The sequence below is a fragment of the Vicugna pacos genome, chromosome 10, assembly GCF_048564905.1.
Source record: "Vicugna pacos chromosome 10, VicPac4, whole genome shotgun sequence".
In the NCBI taxonomy this organism is placed as follows: Eukaryota; Metazoa; Chordata; class Mammalia; order Artiodactyla; family Camelidae; genus Vicugna; species Vicugna pacos.
Genome location: NC_132996.1, coordinates 42,454,964 through 42,474,817, shown reverse-complemented (window position 1 = coordinate 42,474,817; position 19,854 = coordinate 42,454,964). Strand labels below are relative to the sequence as shown.

The 19,854-nt window shown below is 36.7% G+C and overlaps 1 long non-coding RNA gene across 1 annotated transcript in view; it reads left to right on the top strand.

Annotated features, from left to right (window-relative positions):
• The window catches only part of LOC140698986 (uncharacterized), a 93,052-nt gene extending 81,024 nt beyond the window's left edge, over positions 1 to 12,028 (top strand). Inside the window, exon 4 of the long non-coding RNA XR_012076994.1 lies at positions 11,793 to 12,028. This is a non-coding gene — a long non-coding RNA (uncharacterized lncRNA). The remainder of the gene's footprint in view (positions 1 to 11,792) is intronic.
• Positions 12,029 to 19,854: the final 7,826 nt, after the last annotated feature.

Genomic DNA, 19,854 nt, shown 5'->3' with positions numbered 1-19,854 from the left:
TGATGATGATGATGATAATAATAATAATAATAATAATAACAATAAATTAGATTATTCCATAGAAATAATATTTTGGCAGTGCAAACTTCTAAGAGATCCATTAGGATACTGAGATGTCTTCCTGTTATTAGAAGGATGGAGTTAATTTGTAGGGGATGAAATTCCCTGCTTGAAACCAAATCTGAATGTTTTTCTGATTCTACTGAATAGTATAGAGCTGTAGAACTAAATCCAGCCTCTGCTGCTAAAAGATATCCAACTTCAGGGAACTTACTGTTTCTCTGCACATTGTATACTTTAAACTTACACAATGTTATATGTCAATTATATCTCAAAAAATAAGTTACTGCATGTACTTAAAAGAACTATATATGTATGTATGTGTGTATATATATATATATATGCACATTAATACATATATAATATTTCAGTGAAAGATAGCGGCGATTATCATTGTTTTAACTGTTTTCCCATGAGGAAAATGAATGTTGCAGTATTTTTGTGTTGAACAGGAGAGTTAGGGAATTATCCTGCGTGTTCAGGAGTTTTCCTCTAATTTCACTGAAACAACAGGGCCTTGCTCCTACATAATCCTTCTAAGGCACTCTGTAGATAAGACACACCTGGAAGTGGAGCATGCATCAGTGTCTAGAGGTACCCAATGACAGCTCGATCAGCCATTCCTGTATCTGAGAAGAGTCATTTTGTTTGTTCTTTTTCTACATTAAAGCACCCGAGTTGGAGGACATAATAATACTTCATCAGGAAATATTTGGTCCTGTATTAGCTAATGCCACTAATTGATATCTCTTTGGAAAGTGATGATGAGCAATAAATGAAATAATTAGAGTTTGAAAAATATTCTTGGAGGGTAGGCCTGGTAGAGAAGAGAGGTAGTGATACACTGAAGTGCCCTGGGATGTTGCTAGGCATCCAGCTTTGTTAAGGGAAGAATGTTGATGTGAAAATGAATGGGCCTTAAATGGTAGAAGTAGCATTGCTGGTGGAAAGGCTCTTGTCTGGGACTCAAGAAATGTGTTTTTGAATCCTCCCTGTGCTACCTACCTATAAGTACAGCAATCTTAGATAAGTTACATTACATCTTCATGATTTACTATTATCTATATAGTGAGGACAGTACAATCTACCTACCACACACGTGGAATTCAAATGTTTCATCTTGTGAAACAATGAATGGGAATATGTCTTGTGGACTATTGAATGTTTCTTTATTCTAGGGTTTCCTTAATCACTTTCGCTCAAACAAATTTTCCTTAATGTAACAACGCAGATACCCATGTTACTCCGTATAGAGGCCCTCTAAACTTGTTTTCATTAGAAGTGTCTTTAAAGATCAGCTCCAATGATAAATGGCTTACATTGGTAATTGACCAGCTCAACTTAGGAGCTAGTCAATATTATCCTCTTGTATCTCCTAATTAATTCTGTAGGAGTACAATTTTATTTTGTAAACCCTTTTAATATTCACTACAAATAAGTCAGATAATGCTTATTTTCATTTTACACACGGTAAAAATGACGTTCAGATAAGGTAAGCTGTTCATAATCACACAGCTGATAAATGGCTGATTTATGTTCTCATCAATCTGGCTGCAAATCCCATCATCTCCCCACTGTTCTATCAAGTAGAGGTAGCATAGCTTCCACCAGCATCACTCAAATTATCTCAAGTCAAACAAAAATACCTGCAACAGAATGGTACCTGCAAAGATTGCAAATATTAAAATTAAGGCACTGATTATAAAATAAATATTTACATGTTTAAACTATAGGATAAAGGACTAAAATGAAATTATAGCACAGATTCTTAAAAGAACCCTGTAGGCAGATACTACTCTAACCGAATGATAAAATTAACATTACCACTCATAAGATGTCAATATCATGTCTCCCCTGATAAAAACCAAGATCACAACATCACTTCTGAGTATTCCTGCCAAAAATATGCAACTCTATCTAATGTACAAACAGATTCAGTTTTATCTAATTATGAGAAAACATCAGAGAAACATCAGAGAAATCCAAATTGAGGACAATCTACAAAATAACTGGCCAGTATTCTTCAAAAGTATTGGGTCATGAAAGACAAAGAAGGGGGTAAGGTAATAGCTAAGTGCTAGAGAGAGTGCTTACAATGCACAGGGTCCTGGGTTCAATCCCCAGTACCTCTGTTTAAAAGAAAAAGACAAAGAAAAACTGGCAAATAGTGACAGATTGGAAGACACTAAGAATATGTTCAACTAAATACTATGTGGAGTCCTGGACTGGATCCTAGAATATAAAAGGGACATTAGCAGAAACACGGTTTAAATAAAATTTGGATAAGGCATGTAGGTCTGTTAAGAGTTGGGTATCAATGTGAATTTCCTAGTTTTAACAATTGTACTGTTGATATGTAAGGTGGTAACATTAGGGGAAGCTGGGTAAAAGGTACCTCTGGGAACTCTGTGTTACCTTTGTAGCTTTAACACTAAAATTATTTCAATATGAAATTTTAGAAAAAACTTTCTAAATAAGTTAAAAAAATATTAAATAGAATTTTTGGCAATGAAAAACATTACATATGAAATTAACAACTCATTGACCCCACAATCATTGCTTAGTACACTTATGGTATGTTCATTTATTATTTGTAAATTTTACCTCAGAACAAATACTAAAACCTATAAATAAATATTAAATTGTAATTAGTGATATGCAGGACAAAGTATTCAGGTAGAAGTGTATTTTTGTCTGTAACTTTCATAGTAATATACACAGATAATAAGATGATGGTAAAATGAGTAGACTAATAGAAATACAACAATATATGTATAGCAGATTTTGACATTTTCTGATTCTGGGTTTGTGGGTCTTCACTATAAAATTCTCCCAACATGTGAAAGTTTGAGAATTTTTATAATAAAATGTTGGGGGAAAAAATCGCAGGACAGTTTAAATAAGAAATTAGTTTAAAAGTTTAAATAAGATTTTAATAAGTAAGAAAAAAGTAGTAATAAATAAGAAAGTAGACATATCTGAAGAGATAAATACATAAAAATTATGAAAGATAGATTAATAGACATGGAAGGAAGACTGAGTCTAATATACATCTAACTAGAATTCTGAAAGAAAAGAGAATTAGGTAAAAGCAATATTTAAGGAGATTATGGACAAGTATTTCCCAGAACTGATGAGGGAAACCAATCCAGATTCCATCCTATGTGGGATGAAAACCAGTAAATCCCCAGTAGGATTAAACAAAGAATGAAAGAAAAGAGACCCAATTGCTCACCTTAATGAAGTTTTGGAAAACCAAAGGGAGAGAGTGGATGTTGACAAACTGCCAGAGATTTAAAACAACAAAAACGTGGATGAAACAAAACAGAACAAAAAGCAGATCATCTTCAAAGGACTGACATAGACTGACAGCTGATTTCTCAACAGCAAGAGTAATGCCAAAATAATACTTTCGATGTGTTGAAAGAAGATAAATCCCAACACATTTCTTGGCAAAAATGTATTTCAAGAGTAAGAGCAAAATAAATACTTCCCAAGTAAGGAAAATCTGAAGGCATTTGATCTGGTTAGCTATCGCTGAATGGTTAGTTATCCCACAATATGGTGACTTAAAACAGGTCATTTGATTATATCACATAGTTTTTGTGTGTCAGGAATAAGATGGAGCTAGAGGTATTCTTCTGCCATTCATGACATCAAATAGGGCAAGGTAGTGATACATACCTTGTGAGTGGGCAGGTCTGAAGGGTCCAGAAGACTTCTCTCAACGTTCCTGGTGCTTTTAGGGTAAGAGTGGTGCTGGAAAACTGAGCTTAGCTAAATTGCTTCTCTCTGCATGTAGTCCTCCAGCCCTCTCCACGTGGTCTCTCTGGCAGGGTAGGCATACCTCCCTCATATCAGCTTAGGGCTCTCAGAGACCATGGCAGAAGGAAGATTCCAGTTCTCGAAAATGCCCAGAACTGGCGTGGTATCACTTCCGTACTTTACTGAGCAAAGCTGTGAGAGGCCAACTCAGATTCAAGGGAGGAAAATTAACTCTGCTTCTCCATAAAAGGAACATGAAAGAATTTGCAGCCATCTTCCTTCCACCAGACTTCATTCTACCACAGACTTCAGGCAGAAACAACTTGATTACAGATGTAAAGTCAGAGCTATAGAAAGGAATAAAATTAGAGTAGGAATTTTAATCTAATTTATTTCCTCTGGATCCCTAACCCCTGTAATGGTGCCAGGAACATGTTAACCACTCAGTAACTATGAGCCGAACAAATGAATGGTAGAGGTGTCATTGAAGACAAGGACAGTATGGGTTTACAATAAATGATGCTAGAACAAGTGATTGTGTATAACAAACAAAAAATGAAACTGGGCCAAAACCCTATGCCACATACAAAATCAGTTCCAGACAGATAAACAAAATTAAATATGAAAGACAAAAGTATTCAATTTTAAAAATCTAAAAGAGGCATTTCATGGGCCAGGAAGAAATTTCAATAAATAACAAGCAAAAGAACAGAGCATAAAGAACTTATTTTAAAATTTACCTACCACAAAGTTAAGAACTTCTGTTCAGCAAATATCATAGAACAAAAGGATATATGAAAAATAGCAAGAAGTATTTTCATAAAAACTAATAAAAGGCAATCCAGTAGAAAAACAGCGACTGGCACGCCCTTCACTGAAGAAAAACACAAATGGTCAATATACATGCAGATATGTCCTCTTCTTCATAAGTAATCAGGCAAATGCAAGTTAAAGCCATAGTATTATTCCATCTTGTATCCTCCTGGGGCACAAAAATGTCAGTGTCTGACAACGCCAAGCATTGGTGAAAGTGTGGAAGACCAGACGCAGTTGTACAAACACGTTAAAAAACAATTTAACAGCATATGGTAAAGTTGCAGATCTGAATGCCCTATGACCCCACAACTCCATATGTTCTATGTAATATATGAATGTTACACACATCCGTGAGAATATCATGAATTTTATATGCATATAATTCTTCCTCATATACACCAAGTAATATATGTGGGAATGTTCGTATATGAGAATATTCATAACAGAACTGCAAAATAATAGAACAATCCAAATGTCCATTGACTGTGAATAAACGGTGGCATGTTCATATAATAAAATCACATACAGTAATGAAAATAAATAAATTATAGCTGCAAATATCAACAATAAATATTGCAAATATGCTGTAGAAGAAAATGAGCCACAAAAGTCCACACAGTATAATTCCATTTGTTCATGATTCAATAACATTTACAATTTAAGAAAACACTGTTTAAATCTAAAATTAAATGCAGTGGTTATTGGTTATTTCTGATAAGGGAATCTGGGAAGTGCAGACAAGAAATTTCAAAGAAAAAAATTTTCCTTGAAATGGATGGTTAGAATATAGGTTTTCCTTTGTTTTTCTCTCTTTTAATTTATGTATATTTTATAAATATCCTTTCATATCTATTCAACATACAATAAAAAACATTTTAAGTGTCTTTGTACTTAAATGTCCTTGCATTTGAAAATGAAGCTTTTAGAGAATCCTATATTTATTTGCCATGATAACAAACAGAAAGCCTTTTGATTATCCAATTGTTTCATATCTCTTAGGGCAGCTTGAAACTGTGACACTCAGCACTATAAACCACAAGTAAAGGCCTCTGAGAAAGGCAACAAATCAGAAATGCAAAACGCTATCACTGATTAATTTATGACAATGAAGTTTTCAGCCTACAGGAACCAGGGGCAAAACAAAACAATAACTCACCAGAGGCCTATGAGCCCTGAAGTGTGGCGCTTGGCCATGTGTAACTATTTATCACTCCAGGTCTCAAATCTGAATGCTATCAATCATGCTGCTTACCAGGGTGCCAACTGAATATAAATTGGCCTTTCTGGGCATCCATAGGCCTCGTTCTGCCAAGCGATTTGATAGTTCTTTTATTTTGAAACACTTAGGATGGATTATAGAATGAAAGCACGCACTTTGGAGCCATTTAGAAAAATCAATTCAAGCCATGCTTAGGGACAAAGAAAAATCCTTCCGTTCTTTCTAGCAACATATCTGACTCCATAGAATAGTCCCAGGGAGATGCAAATACTTGTACAAGGTGAATTTCAACAGCAATGTGATCATTAGCACGTGTATCATGACAACATTGGCACACTATGAACCTCTACATTTACGCCAGTGATGGTAAGAGTGTTCAAAACGTTTTTGAAACACCTACTGGACAATAGGTCCTTAAAGCCTTGAGTAAATTTTTACATTTAGGGGTGAATTTCATTGGTTTTTGAAAAATGCCAAAGTCTTTTGGAACCAAAGACAGAGAATAAAGGGAGATTTCAAGGGCGGGGAATTCTTGATTTGGCTTAGACACAAGAAGCAGCCTTGTAGAGAAAGGAGTCTTGTTTCTGTCGATAGTTCATAAAGTGTCACCGGTGCCAAGTCCCCTTGACGAGGTAGATGTTAACAGGCCTCATTGGGAATCCTGTGTCTGCCACTCTCTGGCTCTGGAACAAATAAGTTACTGAGCTCTTCAAATGTCAGCTAAGTCCCGTGAAATGAAGATAATTACAACTATCTTGAAGGGTTGCTACAATTTAAAAAAAAAACATACACAATACAAGTAACACATAAAGTTATTCAAAAAATGGCAAATAAAAACTAAATAAAATCATTAGTAATAAATCCAATTCTGAGATCTTGAATTGAGGCAGTATTGAATAGTAGCTAAATACATGGGCTTTGGAGTCAGAGTCACCTGAATTTAGATCACAGATTCTCTGTTTCCTAGATAGGCAATTTATCTAATCTTCAGAAAATTATTTAGCACCAGAAAGACTTTGAAAAATGGGATTATAGTAGTATTTGTTGATTTATCATAATCATCATCATATAGGTATTTAGAATTAAAAATGGAATTGGTGGTAAATTCAATTTCATTTAAGACTTGTCGCATTCATAAATGAGATAAATGACTTACAGAAAAATGAGTTGGAAGGGCTGAGCACGGACATATAGGCTTTCTTTCTCTTTAGTTTAGCTTTCCCAGACCATGCAGAATCAGAGTAAAACAGAGTGTGTAGTCTAGCTCTGGGCAATCTGAGATTAGATCTGGCTCTGCCATCTTTACTAGCTGTATGAACTTGGGCAAGATGCTTAAACTTTCTGTACGTCTCCTTAACATCAAGGGTTCATCTAGCACTGGGGGCCAAAGGCTAATACAATCTTGGAAGTATCATTTAAAAAACGGAATACAAAAATTATAAATATGAAATCACATATCTCATTCTGAAATTTAAGCTTTACTCCGGAGTAAATCTGCCTTTGATATTTCATAGGGTTATTGGGTTGGAGGATCGGATATATATATGTAAAATGTTTGTAACAGTGCCTGGCTCAGTGATCTCCAGATAAAGTATTTGCCCTAATTCCTATCTCAGTCCCACAAAGATATCTCTAGACCTTCCATTACCTAAAAATCATTTAAGTAGAAAAGAGGAAACAGGTCAGTTATTCTGTTCCCACATTAGATTGTCCTGAAGTGCTAAAATGCCTAGTTATGCCCAGGACAATACTAGTTATGGGTGGGTGTTGAAGACACAAAAAATACAAAAGCTCACAAGTATAAAAAAAAAAATCAAGAACACCCCCACCCCTGCCACTGGAGCAAGTGTCATTGCTGAAGGCTCTCCCTTTTCCCACTTGTGGTTATGGTATGTGGTAAGAAGACCAGGGAGAGTATTGTGTCTTACTCAGACTTGCCTGACCTAAGATCTTGAGAAATTGTTAGTTCATATTTTGGTCTTACATCAATGTCACCCTTCACTTCCCACCTTACTTCCGCCTCACTCCCACCTCCCATAGTTGACCTCCACACCTCAGGAGTAGATTTGACCAAATAAACTTGTTGAACAAACATTCTGATTGTCATTTATTTCATGTTGTCCTTCTGTTTGGTGCATTTTATTTACACAGAGGCAACAAGAGGTGATGGTTACTACATAAACAACCCCTTGTGGCATATTTACCAGAACTAAATAAGAGAGCAAATGTCTGTCTAGGGGCTTGGTAATGTTAGGGTCAGATGTTTGATCCCTTTTTTTTTTCTACTAGAAATGTAATTTTTTTCCCCTTACCTGATTATCTATTTTGAGGCTGAAAAGCAAGAACTATCCAATATGCCTCCACCAGTCTTCAACCACAGAATTTATAACTAAATGGATACATATTATTTGAGGTTCTCCAAGTTTATTAAAATTTCTAGTCTAGCAAGAAATGATATTCTTTACTACATCTAACTCCAAAGCATAAAACAGGTACTGGACCAATTTCCTCCGTGAATTTCATACGCATCTTTTCCGCATAACAAGTAAAGTTCTTATTTCTGAGTAGCAGGCTTGTCCTGTCTAATTAAATATAACTTACTCTCAAATGTGACTTTTCTGGCATGGTTATTATTATAAATTTGTTTTATACAATTAGATCTTGGTGGAAATGAAGACAAATTCTTATTGAACCTTTGTAAACAACTACATTATCATGGAAAATAAAAGGATTTAATAAAGGCCCAGATAGTTTTGCAGACAAAGCCAATTAAAATGTAACTTTATTTTCTACAGAATCATCATCCTTAAGTTCTCCTGATGGTTTATGAGGTTATAATATACATTAAGATTTCTAAATGGATATTTTTCCTGAATTCTGAGGATTAGTTGAAGTAAGTTTTAGGGAATTTCATTTTAGTTTACACGAATATATCCAGCTATACCGAGGCTTACAGATAAGTCAAGATGAATGTAAATGAGCTTTTCCTAATGCCCACCAAAAAACAGAACCTTATAAAAATGCCTACAACATGCATTAGTTTAATTCAGTTCTACAAAACCAATGCCTACTTGAGAAGTAATACTGAAATGCTAAACTGAGCACTGAAATACCAATGACAAACAGTGTAAGCATGGAATGAGACAGTCAGAGTAAAAGGACCCTTAAATCCTCTTATTGTTTAGAAGTATACAAAAGACACTAATACATTTGAGACTTTGTGAAATTAAGTGTAAGTGATAAAATTTCATAAGATAACTGCTTTAAAAAGAGAGTTGTAAAAGAAATGAGGGGAGAAATCCAAAAGAAGGCAATAAAGAGGGGGGAAAAATAACCATCGAAAAGGCAAGGCAAAAAAATCCAAGCTTATGATGGAAAATTATAGATTAAGACACATAGAAGTGAGAATGAGAAAGCATAAATCCATTTGTAGTTCCATAGAAAAAAAACAAAACAAAATCCATATGTGCAACATTACCATATACTTAGTGTGTGTATGTGTGTGTATATATATATATAGCATATAGTATACTTAATTGCCCTAACTTGTCTCATACATTACAAATGTATAGAATATTTCAATGCATCAGAAAATTGTGTTGAACAGTACCTCTCTGGTCAGACATACTTGACATTGTGTACCAAGGGATTGACACAGGATGTTGGTAGCAAAGCAATCAAGCAAATAACCTGAGTGTCCATTATAGAAGAAGGGAATATACATTGTGGCTGATTCAAACACTATAGTAGTAAACAGTAGTGAAAACAAAGATAATCAGCTATAACTATTAGCAGGAGAGACTCACATGATATTAGGCTATAACATACATTGCGAATAGTATATACAATTTATCAAGAACCAGAACATATAAAACCAGAACATATGCAAAACTAGCCAGTACGTTATGTAGTCAAATACCAGTGGAATAATAAATACAAAATTCAGGATACCTTCTATCTCTGATGAGAAGAAGATAATCAAAAAGGGAAATTAAATCAAGGTGAAATCATCTTAATACAGCTATCTTCTTTTTCCTTTTGTGGTATTGTATGTACAAGTTACCTTATATTATATTACATTATTAGCTATAAATAGTTTGAAGTGTAGTAAATATTTCATTATAAAATAATGGTGCATGAGTTATCCTTGTTTTTTAGTGATTAGTCCTTGAATGTTTCTCCTTTAACTTTGATGTGATTATTTTCAGATAGATAATTAAAATATTTCAGAGTAATGTGTGTATTTCTATGTTTTTATCAGAATAAGAGTTGGAACTTAATCAAATGACTTTTCATAATTAATTGGGGTTTTTATTTTCGACCTATTTATATGATTTAGATTCCAAGTTAATACATCATATTTGCAGTACTTTGGGGGATACATTATTCTCTTGACGCACTGTTGAATTTATCCAGTAGCATTTTATTTTGAATACTCATAAGTCCCTTTGATCCACAGTTCCCTTTTATGTGTCATCTTTGTAATGTTTTGAAATCAATTGTGTACTTGCTTCATGAAGTGAATGGAATGACTTTACATCTTTTATAATTCTGGAAACAATAGGTTTGTATAGCATAGGATACACAAGTTAGAATCACAAGTTGGAAGCATTCTACAATAAAAATATCTGACCTCAAAAGACGCAGAAATAATTCTTAGATAACCTTTAAAATACTTTTCATGTGTTCATATATTCGGTTTTTCAACTTTATCCTATTTTGCTAATTTGTATTAATAGATTGACAGAACCACCCCCCTCATTTTGTTAAGATTTCCACATCTGTAAGTGCCCACAGTGTATAATTTTATATCCTTTTTGCATGATTATTACCGTTCCAGCAATTTCTCCTTTTATTTCTTTCTTTCTCTTTTTCTTTTTTAGACTTGCCCGAAGTATACATGTTTTAATAATTTTTTCCAAAGATCCAGATCTTCCACATGTATTTAAGAGGTGAACTATTATCTTTGTGGTTTGCTTTTTAAGTTTTTTTTTCTGCTTTTGTCTTTATTATTTACTTCCTCATGTTGACAATCTAGATGAAGACTGTGTGGAGGATGGGTCCATGGACACTTGCACTGAACAGTATTTGTGAAAAAAAGTAGCCTGGTTCCTGGGTGCTGTGTCCGCTGTGCCTAATGGCTGTGTCAACCCTGGCCTCTTTGTTTTCTACAACTGATTGCATCTTCCTCTTGCTCATCCTCCCCCTCCTCACACACAAGCACGCACACGCTGCTGAGGAGCCGTTAAAATACTTTAACCTTAAACTTACCGATGACCTTCTCGAATGGGTTCCTTCTTTTTTCATAAATATCACTAAGGAAAAAAATTTCCTTCTCATATGGATTCCTTCCCACCTTTTCTCCTTCCCAACATCTTCACAGAAGTCCTTAGAAATTCTATCATTTTTTTCTTCTTCCAGCTTTATTGAGGAATACATGACAAATATAATTGTATATATTTAAGGTGTACAACATGATGATTCACTGCACATATACATTGTAAAATGGTTACCAAGATCAAGATAATTAACATATCTTTCACATCGCCTCACATAATTAACTCTTTCTTTTCTTTTCTTTTTTTAGTGTGATGAGAATGCTTATATCTTGGGGCTTTTTTTCCCACAAAAATGTTTTAATTTCCTTTAAAATAGAAGAAAAACTTAACCTTTAATATCAAAGGTTATATTTGTCTGTATACCAGTGTGGTCATAAAATATAATTTGTAATATGTTTTTATGACAGAAGGGGATCATAAAAGCAGACTTGCTTAGGGGCCCGCAAACATCATCAAGTGACCCTAAAAGAAGTTACATCTTCTTTGCATAGATTGTATTGTCACCAAGGAGAGAGAGAGAGAAATGTGCATGTCATTCTCACAATTCTCAAATGTAGGGTTTTTTTTTCTTTTTTTATTACCCCATTTTATAGATCATGTCTTGGAGAAAATTATTCATCCAGTAAGCGGCAAAGCTAAGGCTTGGTTCTGATTCTCACCATCTCGAAAGCCCAAGCACAGGAGTCGAGTGGAAATGATCCTGTTCCTCATCGCACAAGGCTGCGTCGGGCCAGGGGTAAGGTAACGGGCACTCACTGTGTGCGTCACTCTGGATCTGGACATCCACTTGCAGCCGTGCCAGACCCTCGTAAAATGTTCTTAAGGAAGACTTACGTAAGTAGCTTTTGTAGTTCCTTCCACTGAATATTCAGCCTGAATCTCTGCTATCAGTTCTCTAATGGCTGCATTTTGCATTTTAATGCCTCAAGTTCCGCTACTGGTTTGATATTCCTAATGTGCCATTTATCTCTATATTATCAAGTAGCCTTTGTTCAATCAGTTCATTATTATTTATTGTACCATAGCAGAGAATTTCTCTCAAAATTTCTTGGGGGAACCAAAACGAAAATTTCGGTCATTCAGCTTATTCATTGGAGAAAACCAAAGCTGAGAATGAGAAAGTTGTTATAGTTAACCAGACAGATGCATCTGCTCCAAACTGTCAGGCATTACCACCTCCCCCCAGCCTGCCCACAGCTTTCACCACTGACGCATTCACAACAAAATCTTCAAAGGCTCAGGGGTAACACAGATTAAGAGAGGAATCTTTACTTCTTGCAGAAGTCAGGAAATACAACAGACTAAACCTGTATCAAAGAAGTTTCTCTAAGTATTTTTACAAGCATTAAAATTACAATAAATTTTGATATCAGATCTCCACAGCCGTATAATCAGTCAACCCAAACCTTAGAACCTCAGCCCTTCATTTGGCTTCCAGTTCTGCTAGGCAGTCTGGTATGCCTGGAGTTTTCATCTGGCCTTACTCATGCATCTGTGATAACAGATGGAACAGCTGAGTGTTAGCTGGTCCCAAATGTCCTCACTCACACACCTGACAGCTGACTTGTCCTCAGCTGGGGTGATGGGTGTAACTGGGTCACATGTCACATATCCCTTATCATCTAGCCAGCCAGCCCATGCTTGTTTAGGTGGTGACTTGGGGCTCTAAGATCAGCAAGAGAGGACAAGCTTAAATGTTAAATCTTCAAGTCTCTGCTTGCATCATATTTGCTATTGTTCTGTTATCCAAAACTAGTCACGTGGCCAAGCCAGAGCAAGAGTATTTGTGGATTCCCTAAGGGCATTGGTACCAGCAGGAATAAACAAAGTAGAGGCTGCTAAAGCAACAAAGAATCATATTTTCCAAGCAATCTTCCTATTGTTCCTCCTACCAACATAATAACCATCTCTGGGACTTGGAATAATGAGAACATTATCAAAGAAGCTTGCAATTTTAGGCTTTCATATGGTCAGTGATTCTTCTCCTAGGCACCACATATAAAACCAGAAGAATATAAAAAATCCAGCATCTAAATAGGTGAGACATACGTTCTTCATATTTTCAACTCACTTACTTCTCAGAACCTCTAATCAGGTTTTATGTTTGGACTCATGTTTGTTTAACAGAAATTTTAAATCAGTGCTGGATAAGTATGTGTGAATGATCAAGAAGTGAATGCCCTCTACCTGGAATAGGGGAATTGGTAAAAATTCACTGAGACAGGAGCAATAGTGGATAAAAGGGTTTTCTGCTGTCCATTGCATTGAGGTGGGGCAGCACATATGGCTGTAGCAAACCTTGAAGAAATATCAGTCCCTTCTCTGGCATGAGCAAGGCTGTGGCTCAGTTTTTCCCATGTACATGATCACATGTACTGAGGATGCTTGAGAAAGGTTAACTTTCTCCTATTCCTAAAAATATCATAGTATCTTACTTGAATGTCCAAGTTTGTTTCTAAAATAAATTCTTGTCTATGAATGAAGGCAAGAACTACCAGAAAAGCAAAAACATGAACTGCATATGTTCAATACACAAATTCTCTTTAGAACTAGAAGGGATTCAGAGAGAAAAAAAAAGAAAAAAAGAAAAAAAACCTATTTCTCAGCCAAACAAGTTAGGATTTGTTTATAAAACAAAAATTTCTGATGGCTTACCAGAGGACAGAAGATAGATGTTCAGCCTTTGTGACAGACAAAAATATTGTGAATTTCCTACAAAGTAGGGGGCCTAAATCCCCATGAGGTCAGAAGAGTCCCATCTGCTCACTCTCCATTTTAACCTATGCTTACAGGTCAAGCATAGTTTACACATTTTTTTAATACTTGTTGTACATTGCAGATGATCGAAAGAGCTGAAAAAGATTACTGGGAAAAAAAGTAGAAACAGGCAATAGTGAAGAGAACAGAACTAATGTTCTAGAACACCTGCTGTCTGCTAGGCACTTGAAAATAAACTATTCACCAAATTTCATTAAGAATTCTACAAGGTAGATTTTATTGTTCTCATTTCACAGATGTGAAAGTGAAACTCAGAGATGCTAAGTAATTTGCCCAAAGCCCATAGTCCGTCTATCTGGATCATATTCCATTTCACCTCCTTGCTTCTGGGCATGATAGATACTTGCAAATCAATAAAGGGTAGTCATGATGAAAAGAGAAATTTGACTGATCTTTTGGCTCTAAGGGATAAAAACTGAAGCATTTAAGTTTCAAATTATTGAGAAAGAGATTTCTGCTAAGTATGAGGACAAACCATTCCACAAAATAGTCAAAAAGACAGTGAGACACCTTGGAGGGTAAGCGTAAACCACTACATTGTCAGTTGGTGTCAGGGATGTAAATTGATATCTTCTGACAATGAGTCAATAGAAAATGGGACCAATGAAATTATTTTTGAAATTCTACCTAGTTGAGTGATTTTATTTCTAAAAAGAGCAACTTTTTCCATGAAAGATTTGTTAACTCCTCCTACGTGTAATATCCAGACTTTCTGAGTTCTTTGAGTAAAGACAGGAATTACATTTAAGAAATGGAAATAGAGGTCTAGTTCTGAACAAAAAAGAATTGAGGAGGAGAGATCAAAATGGCAGAATAGAAGAACGTAGAGCTCACCTCCTCCCACAAATGCATGAAAAATACATCTACGTGTAGAGCAATTCTCCAAGAATACCTGTTGAACTCTGATGGAAGATCTCATTCAATCAAAGCTACAAGAAAGATCACCATATAACCAGGTAGGACAAAAAAGAGAAAATAAAGAATCCAGACAGGACTTCTGCCCCTGGGAGGGAGCTGTGAAAGGGGAAACGTTCCTTCACCCTGGGAACCCTCGTCAATAGCTGGGAGATCAGCCTGGACAGAGAGGGAGCTTCAAAGATGCAGAAGTGAGTTCAGCAGCCAGCTTCCAGCAGGCAGAACAGAGAGAGGAGACACACACGGCCCTGGTCACTGACCTGCACCTCTCAGCCCAAGATCTCTGTCTGCTGGTGTGTGCGAGGCTGGGTGCTGACACACAGGCTTCAGTGGAGAGACTAGGGAAAGGACCGGGGCTGGCTGCACAGAGATAGCCCAAAGGGGAAGGATGGTGGCCCAGGCCAAAGCTAGGAGACTGTGCAAGACAAAACCAGGGTCTGCCAGAAAGCCCCAGTGTCAACAGTGCACAACAGAGGGGGAGGGCCCCTGGTATAGCAGCCTCATCCTCAGCGTTCGCACAGTGGCATGGCTCCACCTGTGGGGGCTCTCAGAGTGTGCAAGCCCCAGTGCGTGGCCCATAAGCCGTGGCAGGGTTGAAACCTGAGTGGATCCTCAGGGGCCACAGGACGCGGGAAACAAGGCTGAAGTCTGAGCCCTGTCGCAGTGGCTTTTGTAGACTTATGCCACCTGTACCTTTGTAAACTCAGTGCCAGCGCCGGTGGGGCATCAACAGAGTGCTTTGGAGGGGGAATACTCAGTAGCTCCTCTCCCAGTGGGAGCACTCCAGTACTGTCTACCTCACACTACAGCTCAGAAACAGAGCTGGGAACAACTACTTCAACAGCTGGGGAGCACACCCTGCCCCAGACAGGGCTACAACTACAGAGCAAAGAGGAGGCCCTGCCTAACATCTGGTCACCACAACACCAATCACACCCTCTGTTGGAGGCTAACAGCCAGCACATGCTAAGGAAAGCACATGTAGCAGGCATTTGTACCAACAGCAGCCCTCGCACCAAAAATGTTAGACTCACGCAGACGACACAGGGGTGCTCCCACATAGAAACAGCCCTTCAAGACCCCAGTAGATAACTGTTTCTCCTAAACTCACAAAGTCAGAGAAATACAAGTGAAATGAAGAAGCAGGGAAATCATTCCCAGTTAAAAGATGAAGAGTATTCTCTGAAAGAACAAACAAGGTAACAGACTGCTCCACTCGACCAGATCCTGCATTCAAAAGGGACATAATAAAAATACTGAAGAAATTAAGAAAGGCTGTTGTTAGAAATGCAGGTCACTACAATAGGGAACTAGAAAATATAAAAAGGAACCAAGGAAAGTTAGAAAACGCATTGCTAAGACAAAAGCAGCGCTAAAGGCAGTCAACAGCAGACTAAATGTAGAAGAACAAATAAGTGATCTGAAAGACAGAAAAATGGAAATCACCCAATCAGCACAGACAGAGCAGACAGAAAGAGAAACAGCAACAGAAAAAGAAAGGAATTTATACGGCCTATGGGATAATATAAAGTGAGCCAATCTATGCACAGTAGGGATCCCAGAAGGAGAAGAGAAAGGGGACCCAAAATGTATTTGAAGAAATTGTGGCTGCATTTCTGTTCCTATAAATAAGTCATCAGGGATTTTGAAAGGGATGGTACTGCATCTCTAGATCAATTTGGGAAGTACTGGCACCTTGACAACAGCAAGGCTTCTGCTACATGAACATACAGTGGTCTTTTCATTCCTTTAGGTCCTTTTTTTCATTTCTTCAAACAACATTTTGTAGTTTTCAGAGTGAAGCTTTATACTTCTTTTGTTAATCTTATTCCAAAGTTTTTTATTCTTTTTGATACTCTAGTGAAATTTTTTTCTGAGATTCATTTTGGTTTGCTCATTACTAATGTATAGAAACATAATTGATTTTATTGTATGCTTATCTTTTATCTTACACTTTTGCTCCCGTCTTGCTGAGTCTTCACACTCATTTTTTAGTTCTGATCTTTTGCAGTAGATTCCTTAGGATTTTCCATGCAGCAGATCATGTCATCTGAAAATAGAGATAGTGTTTTAATCTGTTCACCACTATAACAAAATACCACATACTAGGGAGCTTATAGACAGGATGGTGGGGTGAAGGTCTTCTTCTGGGTGGCAGACTGCTCACTGCATCCTCACATGGGATAAAGAGCAAGGAAAGCTCTCTCAGGCTTCTATTGTAAGTGCATTAACCTTAGTTATGAGGGTGGAGCTGTCATGACCTAATCACTCCCCAAAGGTTCTACCTCCTCACACTGAATGTTAGGATTTCAACATATGAATTTTGGGGTTCACATACATTTATGTCAAACAGATAGTTTTACTAATTCCTTTACAATGTGAATGCATCGTACTCCATTTTGTCATCTAATTGCCCTGGTTAGAACCTCAGTACCATGTTGAATAGAAATAGCAAGAGCAGACAGACATACTTTTCTTGATGTTATGGAAAAATCATTTAATCTTTCACTATTAAGCATGCTGTTAGCCCTGGTTTTATTTTAGATGCCTTTTTGTCAGGTTGAGAAATTCCCTTTCTGTTTCCAATTTGTTGAATAATTATCATGAACGAGTGTTGAATTTCTCCATGATCTTGTTGTTTTTGTCCTTTATTCTGTTGGTGTGGTGTGTTATAGTAACTTATTTTGAGATAATTTACCTATCTTGAATTATTAAAATAGATTCCATATGTCATTCCACGTGTAATCCTTTTCACATATTGCTAGGTTCAATTCCCTAGTATTCTGTTGAGGGTTTATGTCTATATTTATTAAGATTAGAGTTGCAATTGAACATTTTACCACTGAATAAAATTCTAAGTCAGAAATCACCATGTTAATACCTTTGGCATATGGTTGAAGCTGATTCAGACTATACAAATAGAAATTCACATAACTATTTAAATCAATCATCGAAAATGTTTCAGGAGTACCTTTTTCTAAGGAGATCACCTAAATAGCACCGCAGCCCCATTGGCTGTGTCTCAGATCTCATTAGGATGTGTAAGCACCTGGCGGAGATACAGGCTACAGCCATCTCGTGATGACAGAGGTAGAGAAGCATAATAATTAAAAACACAAACTCTTGAACTAAAACATCTAGATTTGAATCCTGGAGTTTAGAGTTGTTACTGTATGACACTGGGAAATTTAGTCAGTCTTTGACTGTTCAGTATCCTTACCTGTTATAAGGAAGTAGTGATAGAACTCAACTCATATAGTTTTTTGTGGATATTTTCCAGCTCATATAGTTTTGTTGAGAGGATTAAATAAAGTACTTAAAGCAATGTCATATATATAAGTTAATAAATGTTAGCATGTATTATGACAAACCAAGCCACTTGGACTATTCACAATTATTTTAACCCCCCTGGTCTGGGAAACATGGCATAGAAGTGCACATAGCAGAATCGTAGAATATATATTCATGAAGTGTCCTTAGAGACAAACAAACTCACTTCCATCATAACAAACATGGAGAAACAGAGACCTAGAAAGGGAAAATGACATTCCTTAAACTCACACACTTTTGTCATATTTCTGGGATAAAAGTGAGCAATTTTTTTTTAACCTTTGAGATGCCCCATGTGTTAACATCTTTATGTTTGTAGACTCTAACCATGTATCTTTAAACCAAAATAACCCACCCAATCTTGGTAGACACATTCACAAATTAAGACATACCAAATCACCTAAATAGTGTTTCCAGAAACTATTCAGGACTCTCCCAGCTTGACTTACAGTTTAAAATACTGAAGGAGAACATGTGTTTTTGTGTGAAATAAACCTGAGGAGGAATCCCATTTTGGGTACTGCAGAGCGGCATGACCTTTAGGCAAGTTATTTAGCACCTCTAATTCCTAACTCCTCAGCTATAACTTGGTCAATCCTAATATGTGTGGCTGATAAATTTCCTCAGACGATTAAGATATGTTAATGCAGTCATCCCATGGTATCCTCCAGGAACTGGTTCCAGGACCCCTGCAGATACCCAGATCCATGGATGCTCAAGTCCCTTATATAAAATGGCACAGTGCGCTGGCACTTGCTATCTCCAGGTTCTGCATCCACAGGTACAGAGAGGTTACTCTAAATGTGAATATTTAACATAATAAGTGGCATTAAAAATTGCTTTGTGTTTTTGTTGCATTAACTACTTTTAAACTATCCCTACCTATGTGTCTGGGGTTTTTGCTTGTTTGTTTCATAGTCCTTTTTTACAATCCCAATGTGACTTTTAGGCTCAGTGCTTGCTGTTGGTATCCCCTCTCAACTTTCCTTAAAACCTCTGAGGCAGTTTTAATTCTGCTGTCTTCACTCCGGCTCATCTTCCCACCTCTCTGAGATAATCCAGTCCCTGAGATGACCCACTGACTAGTGCTTCAACCAAGCACTCCCAGCCACTTGCAGAAAAATGACAAGTTCGTGGAGAAAATAAGCCACACATTATATAATCAAGCCCCTTTTGTTTTTCTCCACTAAGTCTATGAAAACACAGAAACTTGTAAAGCTGGGTTGCTTTACTCATGTTATGAATGAGGTGCTTCTTCACAATGTTATTGCTTCCTTGGTCATCTCGTAAAAGTAAATTGAATTTTACTCCTTTTCTCTAATCAGGGATAGTGCAGATGGCCTGTTTAATTCCGATTTTTTTTTTCCAGGGAGATGCTCTAGTTAGATCTGAGCTATTTCCTATGCAATTAGGAGTACCTTTCCCTTTTTGCATGTCTCTCTTCTGCATAACTGCCTTGATCATGATCAAGAGTCCCTCTGCCTAAATATGTCTCTACCTGTATTGCATTAAGAGGTGATGTGATGTAATCTTCAGGCACATAACTGGATTTCTCAAGGCTTTCTTTCTTAGCTGTGACTGTTCGAGCTGGAAAGGGTGTGCTGGAAAAGGAATTTAACTTTTATATCTCAT